Below are 18524 nucleotides of genomic sequence, written 5' to 3'. Positions count from 1 at the left end.
CTTTGAAACGGGAGGAAAAACTCCCCCCTCCCCCACCCTCTCCGAGCCACCGTCGCGCGCACAGACGGGCACAGACGGGGATGATATATACGCTCCAATCGTCCCTTAAAATCACAACGTTACTTTATAACGGGAGGAAAAACTCCCCCCTCCCCCACCCTGTCCGAGCCACCGTCGCGCGCACAGACGGGCACAGACGGGGATGATATATACGCTCCAATCGTCCCTTAAAATCACAACGTTACTTTGAAACGGGAGGAAAAACTCCCCCCTCCCCCACCCTGTCGGAGCCACCGTCGCGCGCACAGACGGGCACAGACGGGGATGATATATACGCTCCAATCGTCCCTTAAAATCACAACGTTACTTTGAAACGGGAGGAAAAACTCCCCCCTCCCCCACCCTGTCCGAGCCACCGTCGCGCGCACAGACGGGCACAGACGGGGATGAAATATACGCTCCAATCGTCCCTTAAAATCACAACGTTACTTTGAAACGGGAGGAAAAACTCCCCCCTCCCCCACCCTGTCCGAGCCACCGTCGCGCGCACAGACGGGCACAGACGGGGATGATATATACGCTCCAATCGTCCCTTAAAATCACAACGTTACTTTGAAACGGGAGGAAAAACTCCCCCCTCCCCCACCCTGTCCGAGCCACCGTCGCGCGCACAGACGGGCACAGACGGGGATGAAATATACGCTCCAATCGTCCCTTAAAATCACAACGTTACTTTGAAACGGGAGGAAAAACTCCCCCCTCCCCCACCCTCTCCGAGCCACCGTCGCGCGCACAGACGGGCACAGACGGGGATGAAATATACGCTCCAATCGTCCCTTAAAATCACAACGTTACTTTGAAACGGGAGGAAAAACTCCCCCCTCCCCCACCCTGTCGGAGCCACCGTCGCGCGCACAGACGGGCACAGACGGGGATGAAATATACGCTCCAATCGTCCCTTAAAATCACAACGTTACTTTGAAACGGGAGGAAAAACTCCCCCCTCCCCCACCCTCTCCGAGCCACCGTCGCGCGCACAGACGGGGATGATATATACGCTCCAATCGTCCCTTAAAATCACAATCTGCTCTGATACAATCTGCCCCATGAGAATCCTGAGTCTGTTATTTGATGTTTTAAAGTTTCCTTGTTACAAAGAAGCAAATACAAAATTTTTTATTCATCATATTCTGCAAATATAATCAAACATGAATATGAATTTATTATATTTTCTCGTCAAAGTTTTTCCTCGTATATTTCAACTGTCATACATTCATATTTTAGATAAAAGGAAATCTCAATACATTATTCAATTAGTATTTCCTGTGGATGGAAACTCTGAGGTGTGTTAAATTAAAGTAGCAGGACGTTCCATTAGTTCCAGATTTTAAGCCAGGCTGTTGTCGAAGTTTATTTTTGGCAGCCGAAAAAAAATGTCCGGGTCTTACTGCGGGAGCTCTAAGGAAGCGACATTTCTCCGTTTGCTTTTTGCCAGCGAAAACGCCCCCCCCCCCAAGCTGGACCGTCCCAAGCTCCATTTTCGTTGGCAGAGGCACCGCGGGCCAGTCATTGGCCGGTTCCATGGCTGCCCCGCGGTCCTTGAGCTTGGCAGCCCTGCTCCAAGGGCTGGAGTCGGAGGAGCCTTCATCGAAGTACCGGAGGTGGAGCCGTTAGACAGAGGAAGGAGGCGTGAGAACCGAATCGCAAGCCGGGTCGGGCGGAGCCTCCGGGCACCTATATAAGCCGGTGCGGGTCGTGGCTGCGAGATCCTTGAGCATTTGCTGTGGATTCGCGCGGAGAAGAAGACGACATGCAGAACGGTGAGTTCCGAAGCGGAGATGCGAGGGGAGGGAAGGAGGCGCCGCTCGGGATTGCAGGGCCGTCCTCTCCCGCCGCTCTCGCCCGGGGCAGAAAGGGCGGTGGGGCAGCGGGAGCCGCTGGGCTCCGAAAACAGGTCGGAGGGCCTCCGACGTGCCTGCGGGCACTCAGGAAGAGGGGAGGAGGAGCCCCGAAGGGATCCTTTTCTCCATGCATCCCAGTTTTACAGGGCTTTCGGTTTTCCTCTTTAAACTACACATCGCCCAGAGCAGTGGTGAAATGTAAAATTTGTTAGTACCGGTTCTGTGGGCGTGGCTTGGTGGGGGATAATGTGACTGAGTCGGAGTGGCCAACTTTTTTTTTTTAACTTTTAAAAACATTTTTTCGGCCAAAGAGGTTGTAGAAAAAATGCTTTTAAAATTTTTTTTTTAAAAAAAGCCTTTGATGATTGGGCAGCTCAGCTGGGCAATGGGGGGGGGCAGGGATTTCTGCTACCGGTTCTCCACCCGCCTCCATCGCTACCGGATCGGGCGATCTTGTCCGAACCGGTAGCATTCACCTCTGGCCCAGAGTGTCTCGGTGACTCGGGTGCCGGGTATCCAAATTCCACGAAGAAAAATAAAGTGTAAAGCGGCGGGATCCACTCTGTCAAAAACCACCTGAGGAAGGAGCTGCCAGGAGTCCTGGTGCTTGGCGCGCCTAACACCCCCTCCGCTCCTCCATCTTCCTCAAAAAGGGGAAAATGCCACCTCATTCCCCCCACACACGCTCGAGCGATGCCACGACATGCCCAGCCGCCCTAAGGGGGCTTCCGAGAAATCCAGCTGGGGAAAGCGTGATCCTGGACCTCCCTCCGGCCACTGAAGCTTTAGCCTTGGAAGAAGCCGGCTAGTGGGAACCAGCTGGATTCCCTCCTTTCCACCTTCCTCGCTGCAGCTCTTCCCCCATCTGAGATCGCGATCCTTTTGAAAGGGAGAGGAGGATCGGCCCACAGCTAAACCTGTGCGGAGGGACCCAGACTGGCATCTTGGATGAATCTTCCTCTGGGATCAATTGTCTAATAATCCTTCCGCTGTTCCTTGTTGCAGGACCCAGGGGACTGGAGGCGAGCCTCCTTCTGGCTCTCCCACTAGGGCCCGCCAGATTCAGAGGTCAGTTTGGGGAGGACCAGGACTCCTTGGCTCTCTCCCTCGGGGTTTGAAGGGGGGCGTGGACCGTCGTGATGTGTGCGTGCGTCTGTTCGGGTGTCTGTATCTGTGTGTGTTTTCATCTCGGGTCAATTCTCCCCTTGCAGGTGCAAACGAAGCCCCGAGAGGGTTGTCTCTGAAGGTGCAACTGGGCCTTTCCGTAGTCTCAGGTGAGGCTCTGCCGTCCTTGGATTTCTCCGGGCACCCACTGTTCCTGGGAGGCCCTGAGTAAGGACCCCGACAGGGAAACTGGATGGGGACCGAATGCCCAAATCCCCCCCCAAAGAGCCCCGATGGCGACCAACTGTCTGAAATTGACCTCTGCTGCTTCCAGCTCTCGGTGGATTCCAGTGTGCGGCCTGTCTTCAGATCCAGCCTGAGATTTATCGGGTGGGAGGTGAGTGCGAAAGAGAAGCGGGGATCGTCCTCTGACAGCCACCCCTGCAGAGAAATTGCCTGCAGCCTGAACCGCGTGCGTGGGGAAGGGTCTCGGTAGCAGCTCCTTCTTCTTATGCAGAAGCCCCCTGGGATCAGGGGGTGCCAAGAGTGCCTGAAAATACCGAAAAAGCGCTTTATCATCCAAGGGAAGGATCAAGGGGATTCCAAAAGAGATCTGGTTACAGTGAGTCTTTGCAGGATATTGGCTGTCAAGGAAAGATGCTTTGTGGGGCAGCGTTGCTCAAAGTCGTGGGGGGGGGGGGAGCTCAGCTGTCTCACCGCTCTTTCTTCACAGGTCAAGGGGGATCTTTGCTTCCTCGGAATTCCCATGTTCTCTGGCAAGGGTAAGCAAATTTGAGTTTGGGAGATGTAGGTGGGTTGGCGTGAGAATCAGTAAGGTTTCAGGTAAACCTGACTCCTTTCAATGGGTCTACTCGATGTGCGACTCTTTGGAAGTGTAGACCTCCATCCTGAACTGCCCATCTCTGATCTGGGCAGCTGAGGAACCAGGGAGGAGTTGAGGAAAGGCAGCCCATGTGCCTCACCTTAGGGTTGGAAAGGGATCTGTCCCAGATTCCCTCCCAGATCCTGCCTTGGGAGTCCCCACCACCAGGAAACCCCCCCCCCCAATAGAACCCACAGCTCAGCATCTTCTCCCGGTCCTCAGTCACGGAGTACCCAATGCTGTTTGTGCCGATTCATATAAGATTTCATACTTAAAAAGTACAAAGTGACATATCCCAAGCCCTGATATTCCCTCCAATCCATTTCCGTTATGGATTTGGAGGATATTCCCACATCGAGAGACGGGGGCATTTTAAATCCAGTTTCTTCTCGATGTCTCCGAGTGTCTCCAACTCTTTATTGTTTCAGGACAAGATGGATCCAAAGAGGCAGCATATTTTATTATGTTCTTCGGCTGTTCACCGCTTGGTGGTAAGTTCCAGGAAGTGGCCTTTTCAGCCTTGATATAGATCTCACCACCAGCTGGCTGAGCTTGGGCGAGGCCGGGTAACATCTCGGTTCACAATGAAAACACACAGAAGCCAGTCAGATTTCTCATTTCTCTGCATTCAAAAAACATATGAATAATATTCGCTGTTAAATGAATGGTGATCGTTTTCCCTTTGGAGTTTAAGATGCGCCTCACGCTGCTTTCTCCTTTTCCTGCCTCCGAAGGAGAATTCCAGGAGGCCTCCCGGTATCTTTTGCCTTCCATAGAAGATGGCCCAACTTTGCTGGTAAGTCCCTTTGACCGCAAAGACTGGCCCTCAGGTGCTTCCCTTCCCATGATGGAAGGATTCAGGGAGAATGAAATCAAGGTCCCCCAATGGTCACCTATTTCTCTCGCTCTTTCATCAATTGCCTGGTGATGGAGGAACAGCCGAACAGCCGTGAGGACTTAGTGTTGAGCAACTGCAAAGCCACTTTTGTACCTTTCGTGGGGAATTGGTCTCTGGTCCAGGGCTGCACCCCCACTCACAACACGAAAGAGGACAAATCACTCCTGGGACCTCCAGCGAAAGCCCTCCCCTTCTAATTAAGCCTCTCCCACATTGAATTCCAGGGAATCTCACAGGTCTGCATGCCCAGATCCAGCTGGTGGCTAACTAGGTTTCTTCAGGACTCTGCCGGACATTCCACGGAACAAAGAGCAACGTCTTTATCAGCAGAGACTCAGCATGTTCCTAACATGACAATGGCAGTGATCCACTTAACAGCCGTGGCAAGATAAAATATCAAAAATTCATATTCATATCCAATACTTTTGTAGAATGTGAAGAATAAATGAATAAATTTGTATATGTTTCTTTATAACTGTTAAATAAATAAACTTATTTTAAAAAAGTTAAACTTGTTAAAATATCGAAGAAGGGATTCCAGATTATCATGGGACAGATTGTATCAGAGCTATTTGGAAAACCCAATTTCCAGCACTTGTTCAATAAAATATGAAAAAATGAAAGGATCCCGATGGAGAAAATCTGCAGTCATTGAGCCACGTTCTCTTCGTGAAAAAGTGTGTGAATTTGTCTTTCTTAAGTTCACCGTTAACAGCATCAACTAAGGTCTGTAAATAATCACAGAACGGGGGTGCACCGAATGAGATGTGTGTGGAAATATACGCCTCTGTGTGTCTGTGTTTGGGAAAGGCTCTCGGTGGGTCCAAAAGCCCCCTTGGCTTCAGGCTAGGCAGGCTCCATCCCTGGTCTGGGAATCCTGATCGGAGGAGACATTGGAGAGCCCTTCAAGGCGGTCCAGACAGCATCAGGAGAATGAATAGGAGCTCCATCTCTCACTGTAAGATGACAATACAGAATCTTTCTCCCTCCTCACCTTTTCCTCCATGGGAAACAAGGGAGTTCCTTCGGAAACGCTTTCCTTGCAGCCCCCAAAGTCCTCTCGGGGTGAGTAAGGTATCTCTTCCCTGAGGCTGCGGCTCTTCCCCGCCCTCCCCCCCCGTCATTCCCAGGTCCCATCGCCCGCATCCCAACGCCTGTTTCCTAGACGCCTTTTCTCAGGGACTGTTTGTAAAGAAAAACAGGCGGAACTTGCAGTCAAGAAGATTTGGTCTATTGTCAGTGAGAACGAAAAACATCAGCCGCAATGGAAAGGTCGCTTTCATACACCGGTAGACGCTTGGCAGCCGAAAAGCCTCGGATCTTCCCGCTGGGAGTCCAAAGGAGGGATCGGCTCCTTGCAAGGGAGGGTCAGGAGCGGCAGTATCCTCTCAACACAAAACAACCACCGAGGGAGTCGCAATCGGAGCCTTATTTGCCAGAACGAATCGTACCAGCGCCAGTCTCGAGTGTGTGTCTGGAGGGTGTCTATGCAGCAGCGCATGTGGCGCTTAGGCCACTTCCCCTTCTACGCTTGCACCGTTCACAGGGTCGGAGCCGGAGGACGGAGAAGAGAACTCAAGCGACGGCTCCACTCCCCTCGGAAGACACAGACACGCAGAGCGCCTCTTGGGCACCCAAAGCCTGGCCTTGTCCCCCTTTTCCCCCAGGGCCACAGCGATGGCGGGAATCCTTGGGCGCATCCTTCCCAGGGAGAGGCTGGACAGAGCCCCCCCCCCGTCTCCCACGCCAGCCTGCTCTCTTCCCGGCGTGCAGGAGATTTCCGGGAAACTCGCCAAATGCCCCGGTCTCCCGGTCCGGCGCCCGGTCCGCGCGCCGTGGGGTTGGGGTCTGCGCCTCCTTCCGTCGGAGGGGGAAGGGCGGGTGGCGGGAGGGAGCGGCGGTCTTTCGGCTGTGTGCTGCACCCGGGGCGCCTCTTTCTAGACTTTCCTCCGTCGGCGTTGGGACGCAGCGAAGGCAGCAGCGGCCCGGCCGGTCCGCCCTACACAGAAAAAACGCAGAAAGGCCCGGGGCGGAGTTGGAAGAGGAGTAGCGGTAGCCGTGGAGTAAATTAGGAGTAGAGGCAACGGGTGTTCTGGGCCGCCCCCGCTTCTCTCCTCGCACCGCTTCAGGGCTCCCGTGGACGGGCTGGCAGGGCTGCCCAGAGGGCGACCCACCCGGAGCAAAAGCAGAAGAGGGAGCCAAAGGCTGCGCCACGTAGAGAAAACTCAGCAGTTCCGTTTTGGGGCTTCCCGTTTTTGCACTTCCTCATCTGCCGCGTGGGACAAGGAGAAACAAGGAGCTGAGGGCGCTTTTGAAAGTCAGGGTGGAGGCCCTACGGCCCCTTTGCGCCCCATGGACTCCAAGGCCCAGAAGGAATTAGGGCTGAAGGCAAAGGGGGGCGCGGGGGGGGCAACCCTTCCTTGCCCTCTTCCCCCTTTTTAAATTTATCCTTTCTGTTTTTTGTTTGCTGTTTTCTTTGTTTCTGCTAGGCCTCTGTCAGCGCAACCCCCCTCCCCCGCAGGACCCTCCCAAGCGCCATTTTTCGCTGTCAAAGGCACCAAATTATATTTGTAGAACGTGAAGAATAAATAAATAAATAAATGTGTATTTGCTTCTTTCTAACTGTAGGAAACTGGTTCAAATGTCGAAGAAGGAACTCAGTATTATCATGGGGCAGATTGTATCAGAGCTGTTTGGAAAACCCAATTTCCAGCACTTGTTCAATAAAATATGAAAAAATGAAAGGATCCCGATGGAGAAAATCTGCAGTCATTGAGCCACGTTCTCTTCGTGAAAAAGTGTGTGAATTTGTCTTTCTTAAGTTCACCGTTAACAGCATCAACTAAGGTCTGTAAATAATCACAGAACGGGGGTGCACCGAATGAGATGTGTGTGGAAATATACGCCTCTGTGTGTCTGTGTTTGGGAAAGGCTGTCGGTGGGTCCAGAAGCCCCCTTGGCTTCAGGCTAGGCGTGCCCCATCCCTGGTCTGGGAATCCTGATCGGAGGAGACATTGGAGAGCCCTTCAAGGCGGTCCAGACAGCATCAGGAGAATGAATAGGAGCTCCATCTCTCACTGTAAGATGACAATACAGAATCTTTCTCCCTCCTCACCTTTTCCTCTCTGGGAAACAAGGGAGTTCCTTCGGAAACGCTTTCCTTGCACACACACACACACACCCAAAGTCCTCTGGGGTGAGCAAGGTATCTCTTCCCTGAGGCTGCGCCTCTTCCCCGCCCTCCCCCCCCGTCATTCCCAGGTCCCATCGCCCGCATCCCATCGCCTTTTCCTAGACGCCTTTTCTCAGGGACTGTTTGTAAAGAAAAAAAGGCGGGACTTGCAGTCAAGAAGATTTGGTCTATTGTCAGTGAGAAGGAACAACATCAGCCGCAATGGAAAGGTCGCTTTCATCTATTAGTAAAGGATTGGCAGCCGAAAAGCCTCGGATCTTCTCGCTGGGAGTCCAAAGGAGGGAACGGCCCCTTGCAAGGGAGAGGAGCGGCACTCTCGCCTCAACACAAAACAACCAGCGACCGAGTCGCAATCGGAGCTTTATTTACGAGGAGGATCGTAGCAGCGCCAGTCTCGAGTGTGTGTCTGGAGGGGGTCCATGCAGCAGCGCATGTGGCGCTTAGGCCACTTCCCCTTCTACGCTTGCACCGTTCACAATGTCGGAGCCGGAGGACGGAGAAGAGAACTCAAGCGACGGCTCCACTCCCCTCGGAAGACACAGACACGCAGAGCGCCTCTTGGGCACCCAAAGCCTGGCCTTGTCCCCCAGGGCCACAGCGGGGGCAGGAATCGGCCGGCGCATCCTAAGCCCGTAAACACCAAGGCCGATGCCACTTTTGTAATTTTAAGGGAATTCGCCTCAGGTCCAGGGCTGTACCCCACTCACACCCTAACATGTATGCCAAAGAGGACATATGACACCTGGGACTCACAAACAAACAAACAAACAAACAAACGTGTATTTGCTTCTGGAAACTTGTTAAAATATCGAAGAAGGATTATCTTTTTTTTGTAAAACAAGTTTTATTGCTCCCCCACACACATTTACCCACATCTGTTTTGAACAGAGCATTGGCCATATCTTATCTTATACAATTAATCAAATTCAAATATATTTTACTCAATTACAGTTTTTGCCAAAATCTCCCCCCACTTTTTTTATCTTGTCTCAATATTTCTATGCTTGCTTACATAAACAACATCTTCATTTGCCCTTAAATTCTAATTATTGCTATTTATTCATATTTGTTCTCTTTTATTCTTTAAACAATTCATTCTTTATCTTAATATCTTTATATTTTTCATCTTTTTTATTGTACAGCAATTTTTCTCCTCAAACCTACCACCTCTCTTTTCTTTCCTTCGTACTTTCTCTTCCCCTCCTCTTCTTCTCCTCCCTACTTCCCCTTTCTTTCTCCTTCTCCTCCTCTCTTCCTCCCTCTCTTACCCTCACTCCTACTCTAATTTCCCTTCCCTTCCTTCCTCCCTTCTCTTCCTTCCCTCTCTCTCCTTCCTTCTCTCTTCCATCTCTCTTCTCCTTCCTTCATCCCTCTCTGTTACTGTATTCGTTTTCAATTTTATATTTTCCACTATGGAGTCCAGGCAACCCTGGTCTTTCTTTCATTTATCAAGTATATTTCTTGAAATTTCCCTTCTTCTTTTTAATTATCAGCAGTATATTTCATCTTATTCCATTTTTTCTTTTAAATCTTTACTCAAACAAGACTTTTAACTTTTAACAATATATTTTTCTACTTTACTTCTTACATATATTACTTCTTACGTATATTATTTAAATCATTTTTTGCATTTCAATTTCATTCGATTTTACATTTAATTTCCATTTTCCAACTTAATTTCAATTAATTCTTATATTATAATTTATTCTCTCCTTTTAGTGCTTCTATCAATATTCTTTCTTTCACATTACATTGTTCTATTTTTCTTTTTTTTTTTTTTTTTTTTTTTTTTTTTTTTTTAAATTTTTATTATAGTCCAACATACACAGACAAACACAAACATTTAAACAAACTATACATAAACTAACTATACAATGAAATCAAGTCCTGAGACTTGAGCTTTGAAGTGGAGATACTTCGGTAATTGTATATCAATATATCTGTACATATTATACTTCATCATATATCAATATTTATATAACGGTATTTCATTTTGTTTCTGTATTTGGATATAGTTGGATGGTATTTCCTTAATTCGTGTCCTTTTTTTCTAACCAGTTGTACCATTTTTGCCAAATTAGATAATAGTCTGAGTCTTCTTTTCCCTGAATTTCTTTGGTCAGTTTATCCATTTCCGCACATTCCATTGTTTTTTGTATTACTTTTTCCTGTGTTGGCGTATTTTCCAATTTCCACATCTGTGCAAAAGCGATTCTGGCAGCGGTTAGGATGTGTATAATTAAGTATTGTATCTCTTTTTTATAATCTTTTGTGAGTATTCCTAATAAGTATGTTTCCGGTCTAAGGGGTACTTTTTGGGTGGTGATTTCTTCTAATTGGCTTTGAATTGTTTTCCAAAATTTTTTAACTTTTGGACATGACCACCACATGTGGTAGTAAGTCCCCTTCTGTGTTTTACATTTCCAGCAATTTTGATTGGTGTTGGGGAACATCTTTGCCAGCCGTGCAGGGGGGAGATGCCATCTGTAAAACATCTTGTATGTATTTTCCTTGTAGGGCACGGACATTGTCAGTTTAGTATTGACTTTCCACATTTTTTCCCATTTTTCTAGATTAATATTATATCCAAAATTTTTAGCCCAAATAATCATATTTTCCTTCACCACTTCTTCTTCCAGTTTGTATTTAAGCAAATAGTTGTATATTTTAGTTATTAATTTGTCATCTGATTGCATTATAATTTTGTCTAATTCATTTCTTTCTTTTTGGATTCCAAATTTTTTCATATCACTTTTATATCTTGATTTTATCTGTAAATACGTCCACCAATCAATGTCCGTGCCCTGTTGTCTCAGTTCCTCTGTTGTTTTTATATCTCCCTCTGTATTCAGCAATTCGTCGTAGGTCTTCATTTTATTCATATCCATTGTATTCGGGTAGATTTGTGCTTCCATGGTTGATATCCATCTTGGAATTTTATCGTAATGTTTCCTTCTTATTTCAATCCAAATTTTTGCCAGTGCTCCTCTAATGTAGTGTCTCCTAAAGTGTTCATGCTGTCTGGGCTTTTCCTCCCATAGGAATGCGTGCCAACCTTTGAACAGATCGAATCCTTCTAGAGCTAATATTCGTTTATCTTTGAGTGTCATCCAATCCTTAATCCAGGTTAGGGCTGTTGCAATGTAATAGGTTTGCCAATCTGGTAATCCCAGGCCGCCTCTTTCTTTGGTATCTTGCAAGTGTTTCAGTTTAATCCTGGCTCTCTTCCCCTGCCATATATATTTGGATATCATTTTGTCAAGGTCTTTAAAATATGTTTTCCCCGGATTTATCGGTATTGTTCTAAATAAATATAACATTTTTGGTAGAATAGTCATTTTAATTGACGCAATTTTGCCTAATAATGATAGTTTTAATTTACTCCATGCCTCTAAGTCCTTCTGTATCTGTTTAACCAATTTGATGTAGTTATCTTCTTTTAATGATGATACTTTATTGGTGAGCCAAATTCCTAAGTATTTTATTTTAGTTGTTGTTTGTATTCCTAGTGCCTCTTCCAGCTCTTCCTCCTGGGGTTTTGTCAAATTTTTGGTTAGTAATTTAGTTTTTTGTCTATTAATTTTCAAACCTGCCACTTCGCCATATTGTTCTAGCTTCCTTAATAAATTCAGTCCTGATTGTTTCGGTTGCTCTAATATAAATACTACGTCATCCGCGAATGCTTGAAGTTTATATTCCTGGTTTTTTGTTCTTAATCCTTTTATTTCATTATCATTCCTAATTTCGTTCAATAGGGGCTCCAGTGCTAGTATATATAGTATGGGAGAGAGGGGACATCCTTGTCTCACTCCTTTGGATATTTTAAATTGGTCTGTTGTCTCTCCATTTATCCATATTCTTGCAATTTGATCTGAGTATATTGTTTTAATCATATTAAGGAATTTCTCGCCAGCTCCCATTTTTTCTAGTTGCAATGTTAAGAACCCCCAGTTAAGGTTGTCGAAGGCTTTCTGTGCGTCGAGGAAGAGTAAGGCCATCTTTTCATCTGATTTTTGTTCATAGTATTCCAGTATATTAATTATTGTTCTTGTGTTTTTGTTGATTTGCCTATTTGGAATAAAACCATTTTGGTCTGGATGGATATAATTCACAATTATTCTCTTCATTCTCTGAGCCATGATCGATGTAAATAATTTATAGTCTGCGTTTAGAAGTGATATGGGTCTGTAGTTTTTGGTTTGAGTTAGGTCTGAGTCTTCTTTAGGTATCAGTGTAATGATTGTCTCTACCCATGATTTGGGAATTTTAGCTTCTAAAATCGCTTCGTTCAGGACTTGTAATAGAATGTCATCCATTGGCTGATTCTCGATTTTGTAGAATTCTGCCGGGATGCCATCTGGGCCTGGTGTTTTATTGTTGTTCTGCTTCTTCTTCGCTTCAATTAATTCTAACATCGATATTGGTCTGTTCAAGATTTCTCTTTGAGTTTCTTTTATTTCTTGGATATTGGCTTTGTTTATATATTCTTTTACTTTCTCCAATTGGATTTCTTCCTGCGTATATAATTCCTGATAGAAATTTCTTACAATTCGCTTTTTTGCCTCATTCATATGCTGTAGTTGCCCTTGTTCGTCTTGTAGTTGGTGTATTAGTCTTTTCTCCTTTTCTTTCTTTAGTTTATATGCCAACCAACGTCCTGTTTTATTAGCGAATTCAAATTGGTTTTGCTTTGCCATTCTAATCTTTCTAGCTATTTCTGTTGTTGTTATTAAGTTTATTTCATGTTTGATATGGTTTATTTTTTCCTTAATCTCTTTCCCATCTGGTCTGTTCTGTAATTCTACTTCTTGTTTTCCGAGCTCAGTCATTAGGTTATTCCTTCTTTGCTGTTTCTCTCTGTTTTTCTTCACCTTGAATGAAATTGTTAATCCTCTTATATATGCTTTTGTGGCATCCCATAGAATTTGTAATGATGTATGTTCCTTTTTGTTTATTTGAAAAAATATCTCCATCTCTTTCTTTATCATCTCTATGTATTCTTTATCTTTGATAATTTCTCTATCCATCATCCATCTTCCTCTTTTTGACCGGCCTTTCCAGACTATTGTTATAGGACTGTGGTCTGCCCATATGTTCGGTGTGATTTCAATTTCTTTTATGCTTTCTCTTAGTTCTGCCGTCATCCAGGCCATGTCTAGTCTGGACCAAGACTGATGGGGATTTGAATAATATGTATACTGTTTTTTGGTTTTATTCAATTCTCTCCAGGCATCTTTCAGTTGTAACTCTTGAGTCATGTCCTTGAAAGTATCCGGTAGTGTCTTTTTCTTAGATTTGTTTTTTTTGTTACTTTGGTAGTCATAGTCCATATCTACAATTGCATTATAGTCCCCTATTATACATATGTGTTCGTAGTCTAATTCTTTAATTTTGTCGTGTAGCTTTTTGAAGTATTCTTTTTGGTTCCCGTTTGGGGCATATATTGATACTAGTAGCATGTTTCGGGCCTCCGTCTTAATATTGACCATTAATATCCTACCATCTCCGTCTGTGTAAATTTGTTTTGCCTGAATATGATTTTTAGTGTATATTGCAATGCCTCTTTTTTTTTGTTCTGATAGTGAGGTAAATAGTGATCCAAGTTTTCTGTTTTCTAATAATTGTTTGTGTTGTTTTTTAATATGTACTTCTTGTAAAATGATAATGTCTGTATCTAATTTTTGAAGTTTTTTAAAGGTGTGTGTTCTTTTGGTTGGTAGATACATTGTTCTATTTTTCATTTAACAGCATTTTCACATACAATTTCTACAACTAGCATCCTTCTCTTTATTGACAAATTTCTCCCATTTCTTTACCTTCTTTTTCCTTATCTTATCTCTCCTTTTCAGCATTTTTCTTTTAATTTTAACTCTATTGCTTTTCATTCTCAATCTTTCCCCATTTATTTCTCTTCTCTTCATATTTGAGATGTATTTTGCCTTATCCATTTTTATTCTATCACTGTTGAACTCAGTGTAATAATCTTTATCTTTTTTCAATTATTTCCTTTTCAATATTACCTCCTTGTTTCTCTTGCTTCTCATTCATCTTTTCTCTTTCTTTTTTTTTTTGGCCATCTAACCAATCTTCTGCTTCTTTATTTCCCTTAAATGCCTCCCTTATTTTTTGAAACATCTCCCTTAGTGTCTCATATTCATCCTCCCAATTCTCCATATTTTCAATTTTAAAAGGCTAGGAGTTTAAGCTTGTTCTTATACTTCAGGTTTCAAAGTCCATATAATGTCTCTTTTTTTAAAAAAAAAAGTCCACTTCAAATATTTACTTGAGCCAGCAGAGTTTAGACTTTGTCTCTTTAACTTTGCTTCAGCTGCACAAATATGCACTCCCAGTCTCTCTCTCATGTTCTTTCCGCCAACAAATGTCTTTCTCCAATTCACTAGTCTTCTGCCAACAAAACCTCCATTTTATAATCCACAAGAACCAAATCCAATTATAAATCGAGGTGGAAGATTCCTTTTAGGGCTTTAGGTTTGATTTTAAAGTTCCATTTTTCTCTCTCTCCGCTTAAGTTCCCCAGTGCTAATTAGCCACCAATTTCCGCTGGGATTTATTTCAAGCTGTTAAAAGTTTTTGCCTTTACCTGTGAGTTGGCTGATCACATGCCTGGAACAATACTCCATTCAATTAATTTAATTTAATCTGACATTCCCTCTTTCTGACAGCTCCTTAATGGCTGCCTTCCTTCCCCAACCGGCACTTCAGGGAACTTGCTCATTCCCTATCCATGCCAGCCAGCGTCTTCTTTCTTCCCTGTCTCCACAAGACAGCTATAATCCCTAGGGATCCCCAAAATCGGCTAGGAGCTCCAGAATCCACACCCTATCTCCGGATGCCGGCCACGCCCCGAAGAAGGAGTCTCATGGGGCAGATTATATCAGAGCTGGTATATTATATTGTCTGTGAGAAGGAACAACATCAGCCCCAATGGAAACCTCGCTTTTTTTAAAAAAAATTGATTTATATGCCGCCCTTCTCCGGAGACTCAGGGCGGCTTACAATGCGTTAAGCAATAGCCTTCATACTTTTGTATATTTATACAAAGTCAGCTTATTGCCCCCACAATCTGGGTCCTCATTTTACCTACCTTAGAAAGGATGGAAGGCTGAGTCAACCTTGAGCCTGGTGAGCTTCCATCCATCATTAGAGGCTTGGCAGCCGAAAAGCCTCGGATCTTCCCGCTGGGAGTCCAAAGGAGGGATCGGCTCCTTGCAAGGGAGGGTCAGGAGCGGCAGTATCCTCTCAACACAAAACAACCACCGAGGGAGTCGCAATCGGAGCCTTATTTGCCAGAACGAATCGTAGCAGCGCCAGTCTCGAGTGTGTGTCTGGAGGGTGTCTATTCAGCAGCGCATGTGGCGCTGAGGCCGCTTCCCCTTCTACGCTTGCACCGTTCACAGTGTCGGAGCCGGAGGACGGAGAAGAGAACTCAAGCGACGGCTCCAGGCCACTCGGAAGACACAGACACGCAGAGCGCCTCTTGGGCACCCAAAGCCTGGCCTTGTCCCCCTTTTCCCCCAGGGCCACAGCGATGGCGGGAATCCTTGGGCGCATCCTTCCCAGGGAGAGGCTGGACAGAGCCCCCCCCCCGTCTCCCACGCCAGCCTGCTCTCTTCCCGGCGTGCAGGAGATCTCCGGGTGGGCCGTCGCGCGGGAAAACTCGCCAAATGCCCCGGTCTCCCGGTCCGGCGCCCGGTCCGCGCGCCGTGGGGTTGGGGTCTGTGCCTCCTTCCGTCGGAGGGGGAAGGGCGGGTGGCGGGAGGGAGCGGCGGTCTTTCGGCTGTGTGCTGCACCCGGGGCGCCTCTTTCTAGACTTTCCTCCGTCGGCGTTGGGACGCAGCGAAGGCAGCAGCGGCCCGGCCGGTCCGCCCCACACAGAAAAAACGCAGAAAGGCCCGGGGCGGAGTTGGAAGAGGAGTAGCGGTAGCCGTGGAGTAAGTTAGGAGTAGAGGCAACGGGTGTTCTGGGCCGCCCCCGCTTCTCTCCTCGCACCGCTTCAGGGCTCCCGTGGACGGGCTGGCAGGGCTGCCCAGAGGGCGACCCACCCGGAGCAGAAACAGAAGCGGGAGCCAAAGGCTGCGCCACGTAGAGAAAACTCAGCAGTTCCGTTTGGGGCTTCCCGTTTTTGCATTTCCTGTGCGCTCCTAATCCTCCCGCCCAGATGTGCTTCTGCGAGGCAGAACGAAAGCCGTCAAAACCAGGAAATTGGAAGGAAACTTTGGGAAAAAAATGGAGCTGTGGGATCCCTCGAGGTTGCGGCATTCTTAACAACCGTGTCAGTCATTTCACCACTACTTCTCTTCATCAGGGTGACAAGATAGAGCGCAAAACGTAAAATGTGAGGACAGTCGTAAGTTCAAGGACTGGTCAAAAGTGCGAGGACCGGTCAAAAATAACTTTTTCAGCCCTCTGAGTAGTCCATATGCACATAGGGACTACCCAGAGGGCTGAAAAAAGTCATTTCTGACCGCTCCTCACACTTATGACCATCCTCACATTTATGCCCGTTGCGGCATTCTTAAAAACCATGTCAGTCATTTCACCAGTACTTCTCTTCATCAGGGTGACAAGATAGGGGGCAAAACATAAAATGTGAGGACAGTCGTAAGTTCCAGGACTGGTCAAAAGTGCGAGGACCGGTCAAAAATAACTTTTTCAGCCCTCTGAGTAGTCCATATGCACATAGGGCCTACCCAGAGGGCTGAAAAAAGTCATTTCTGACCGGTCCTCGCACTTTTGACTGCTCCTCACACTTATGACCATCCTCACATTTATGCCTGTTGCGGCATTCTTAACAACCGTGTCAGTCATTTCACCACTACTTCTCTTCATCAGGGTGACAAGATAGAGCGCAAAACGTAAAATGTGAGGACAGTCGTAAGTTCAAGGACTGGTCAAAAGTGTGACAACCAGTCAAAAATCACTTTTCCAGACCTCTGAGTAGTCCATACGCACATAGGGACTACCCAGAGGGCTGAAAAAAGTCATTTCTGACCGGTCCTCACACTTTTGACCGCTCCTCACACTTATGACCATCCTCACATTTATGCCCATTGCGGCATTCTTAAAAACCATGTCAGTCATTTCACCACTACTTCTCTTCATCAGGGTGACAAGATAGGGGGCAAAACATAAAATATGAGGACAGTCGTAAGTTCCAGGACTGGTCAAAAGTACGAGGACCGGTCAAAAATAACTTTTTCAGCCCTCTGAGTGGTCCCTATGCACATAGGGACTACCCAGAGGGCTGAAAAAAGTGATTTCTGACCGGTCCTCACACTTTTGACCATCCTCACATTTATGCCCGTTGTGGCATTCTTAACATAATAATTCTTAAAATTCTTAAAATAATCGCGATGCACGTGACCAAGATGGCGCCGCTTCCCTGAGCCCCGATACCGATGGGGGTGATTTCGGGCCATCTAAGGTCTTCGGGGGCTGGATGGATCGTCCTCGCCCCCAACCCGGCTGTCTAAGCTTCCCGCCGGTCAGCTGAGAGCTTTTCCACTCTCCACAGTGCCATGGCTGGGACGGGGCCGGCATTTTTTCTATACCGGTATTTCTCCTGTGTCACGAAGGTGAGGAGGCCAACGGCGGCGAGATTCGGGGCAGCAGCGGCACCCGGATTGTGGCGGACTGCTGTCTTTTCTCCTGTGGGCTGTGGCTGGGTTGCTGCCGGTGCTGCGGCGATGGCGGGGACTGCATCGGTGGCGGGGGGGTCCTTTTCAAGGTGCTGGGGGTCTCCTGGCACATTTGGAGCCTCCATGGCCTCCATTGCGGCGCTCAGGGCAACAGCAGCGGTGGTGGAGATGGAGGCGTCCTGTGCTGGCCATTGGGAAACATTTTGAAATCCAGTAGCAGCCTTGGCAGCCCTGGATAGATGCTGCTAGATCTTTCTATCTGTCTTTAATTTTGTTGCATTCATCCTGGTGGGCTCCTCATGAGTAGTCCAGATTAGAGAAAGCACAAGGACAGGTGTTTCTCGGGATGAGAGAGCCTCGAGCTGACTCCAGACCTCGCTTTTATTAAGCAAGGGTATGGGCGTATCAGAAGGCACGATTACAGCTATACATTCTCATATTACATCCGTGATACAAAGGATTTTCTCCATATCTGGACATAACTTTCACATCCTACCATATTACAGTAAATCACGTGAATTCTAGGAAAGCGATACCTAATGTAAAAACAAAACTTAACTCTGCCATGTTATCATATTTGCTGCTAGCCAGGAGGCCCATCTTCCCGGTATCAGATTACCTCAAGCCTCAGGAATGTTCTACAAGGAGATGTCTCTGCTATGCAGGCACAGCCTATGTTATGAACAAAGAGAGAACGAATAGGGCCCTTCAGAGATCATCCAATTGAACCCACTTTTCATAGTCAGGTTATTTCGGTGCTAAGCTCCATACACGTGTCCAACCAGCTAAACTGGTCTATACATGTACTATGGCCACTGCATTCCCACAAATTTACCTTCACTGAACCTCCCGGACTGTCATGGGATACTTGGTTTTACTTGAAGGG

General features: G+C 46.6%; 1 protein-coding gene across 2 annotated transcripts in view; it reads right to left on the bottom strand.

Annotated features, from left to right (window-relative positions):
* LOC148115736 (uncharacterized) overlaps positions 1–16298 on the bottom strand; it is a 68048-nt gene extending 51750 nt beyond the window's left edge. Inside the window, exon 1 of one of the 2 annotated variants that reach the window (XR_015731716.1) lies at positions 15085–16298. The gene's annotated coding sequence lies outside the window, so the exon portion shown is untranslated. The remainder of the gene's footprint in view (positions 1–15084) is intronic. The other variant, XR_015731715.1, reaches the window with a different exon arrangement.
* Positions 16299–18524: the final 2226 nt, after the last annotated feature.

Source organism: Pantherophis guttatus, chromosome 2 (assembly GCF_059756535.1).
Source record: "Pantherophis guttatus breed Tessera chromosome 2, ASM5975653v1, whole genome shotgun sequence".
In the NCBI taxonomy this organism is placed as follows: domain Eukaryota; kingdom Metazoa; phylum Chordata; class Lepidosauria; order Squamata; family Colubridae; genus Pantherophis; species Pantherophis guttatus.
This window is presented reverse-complemented; position numbering and strand designations above follow the sequence as displayed.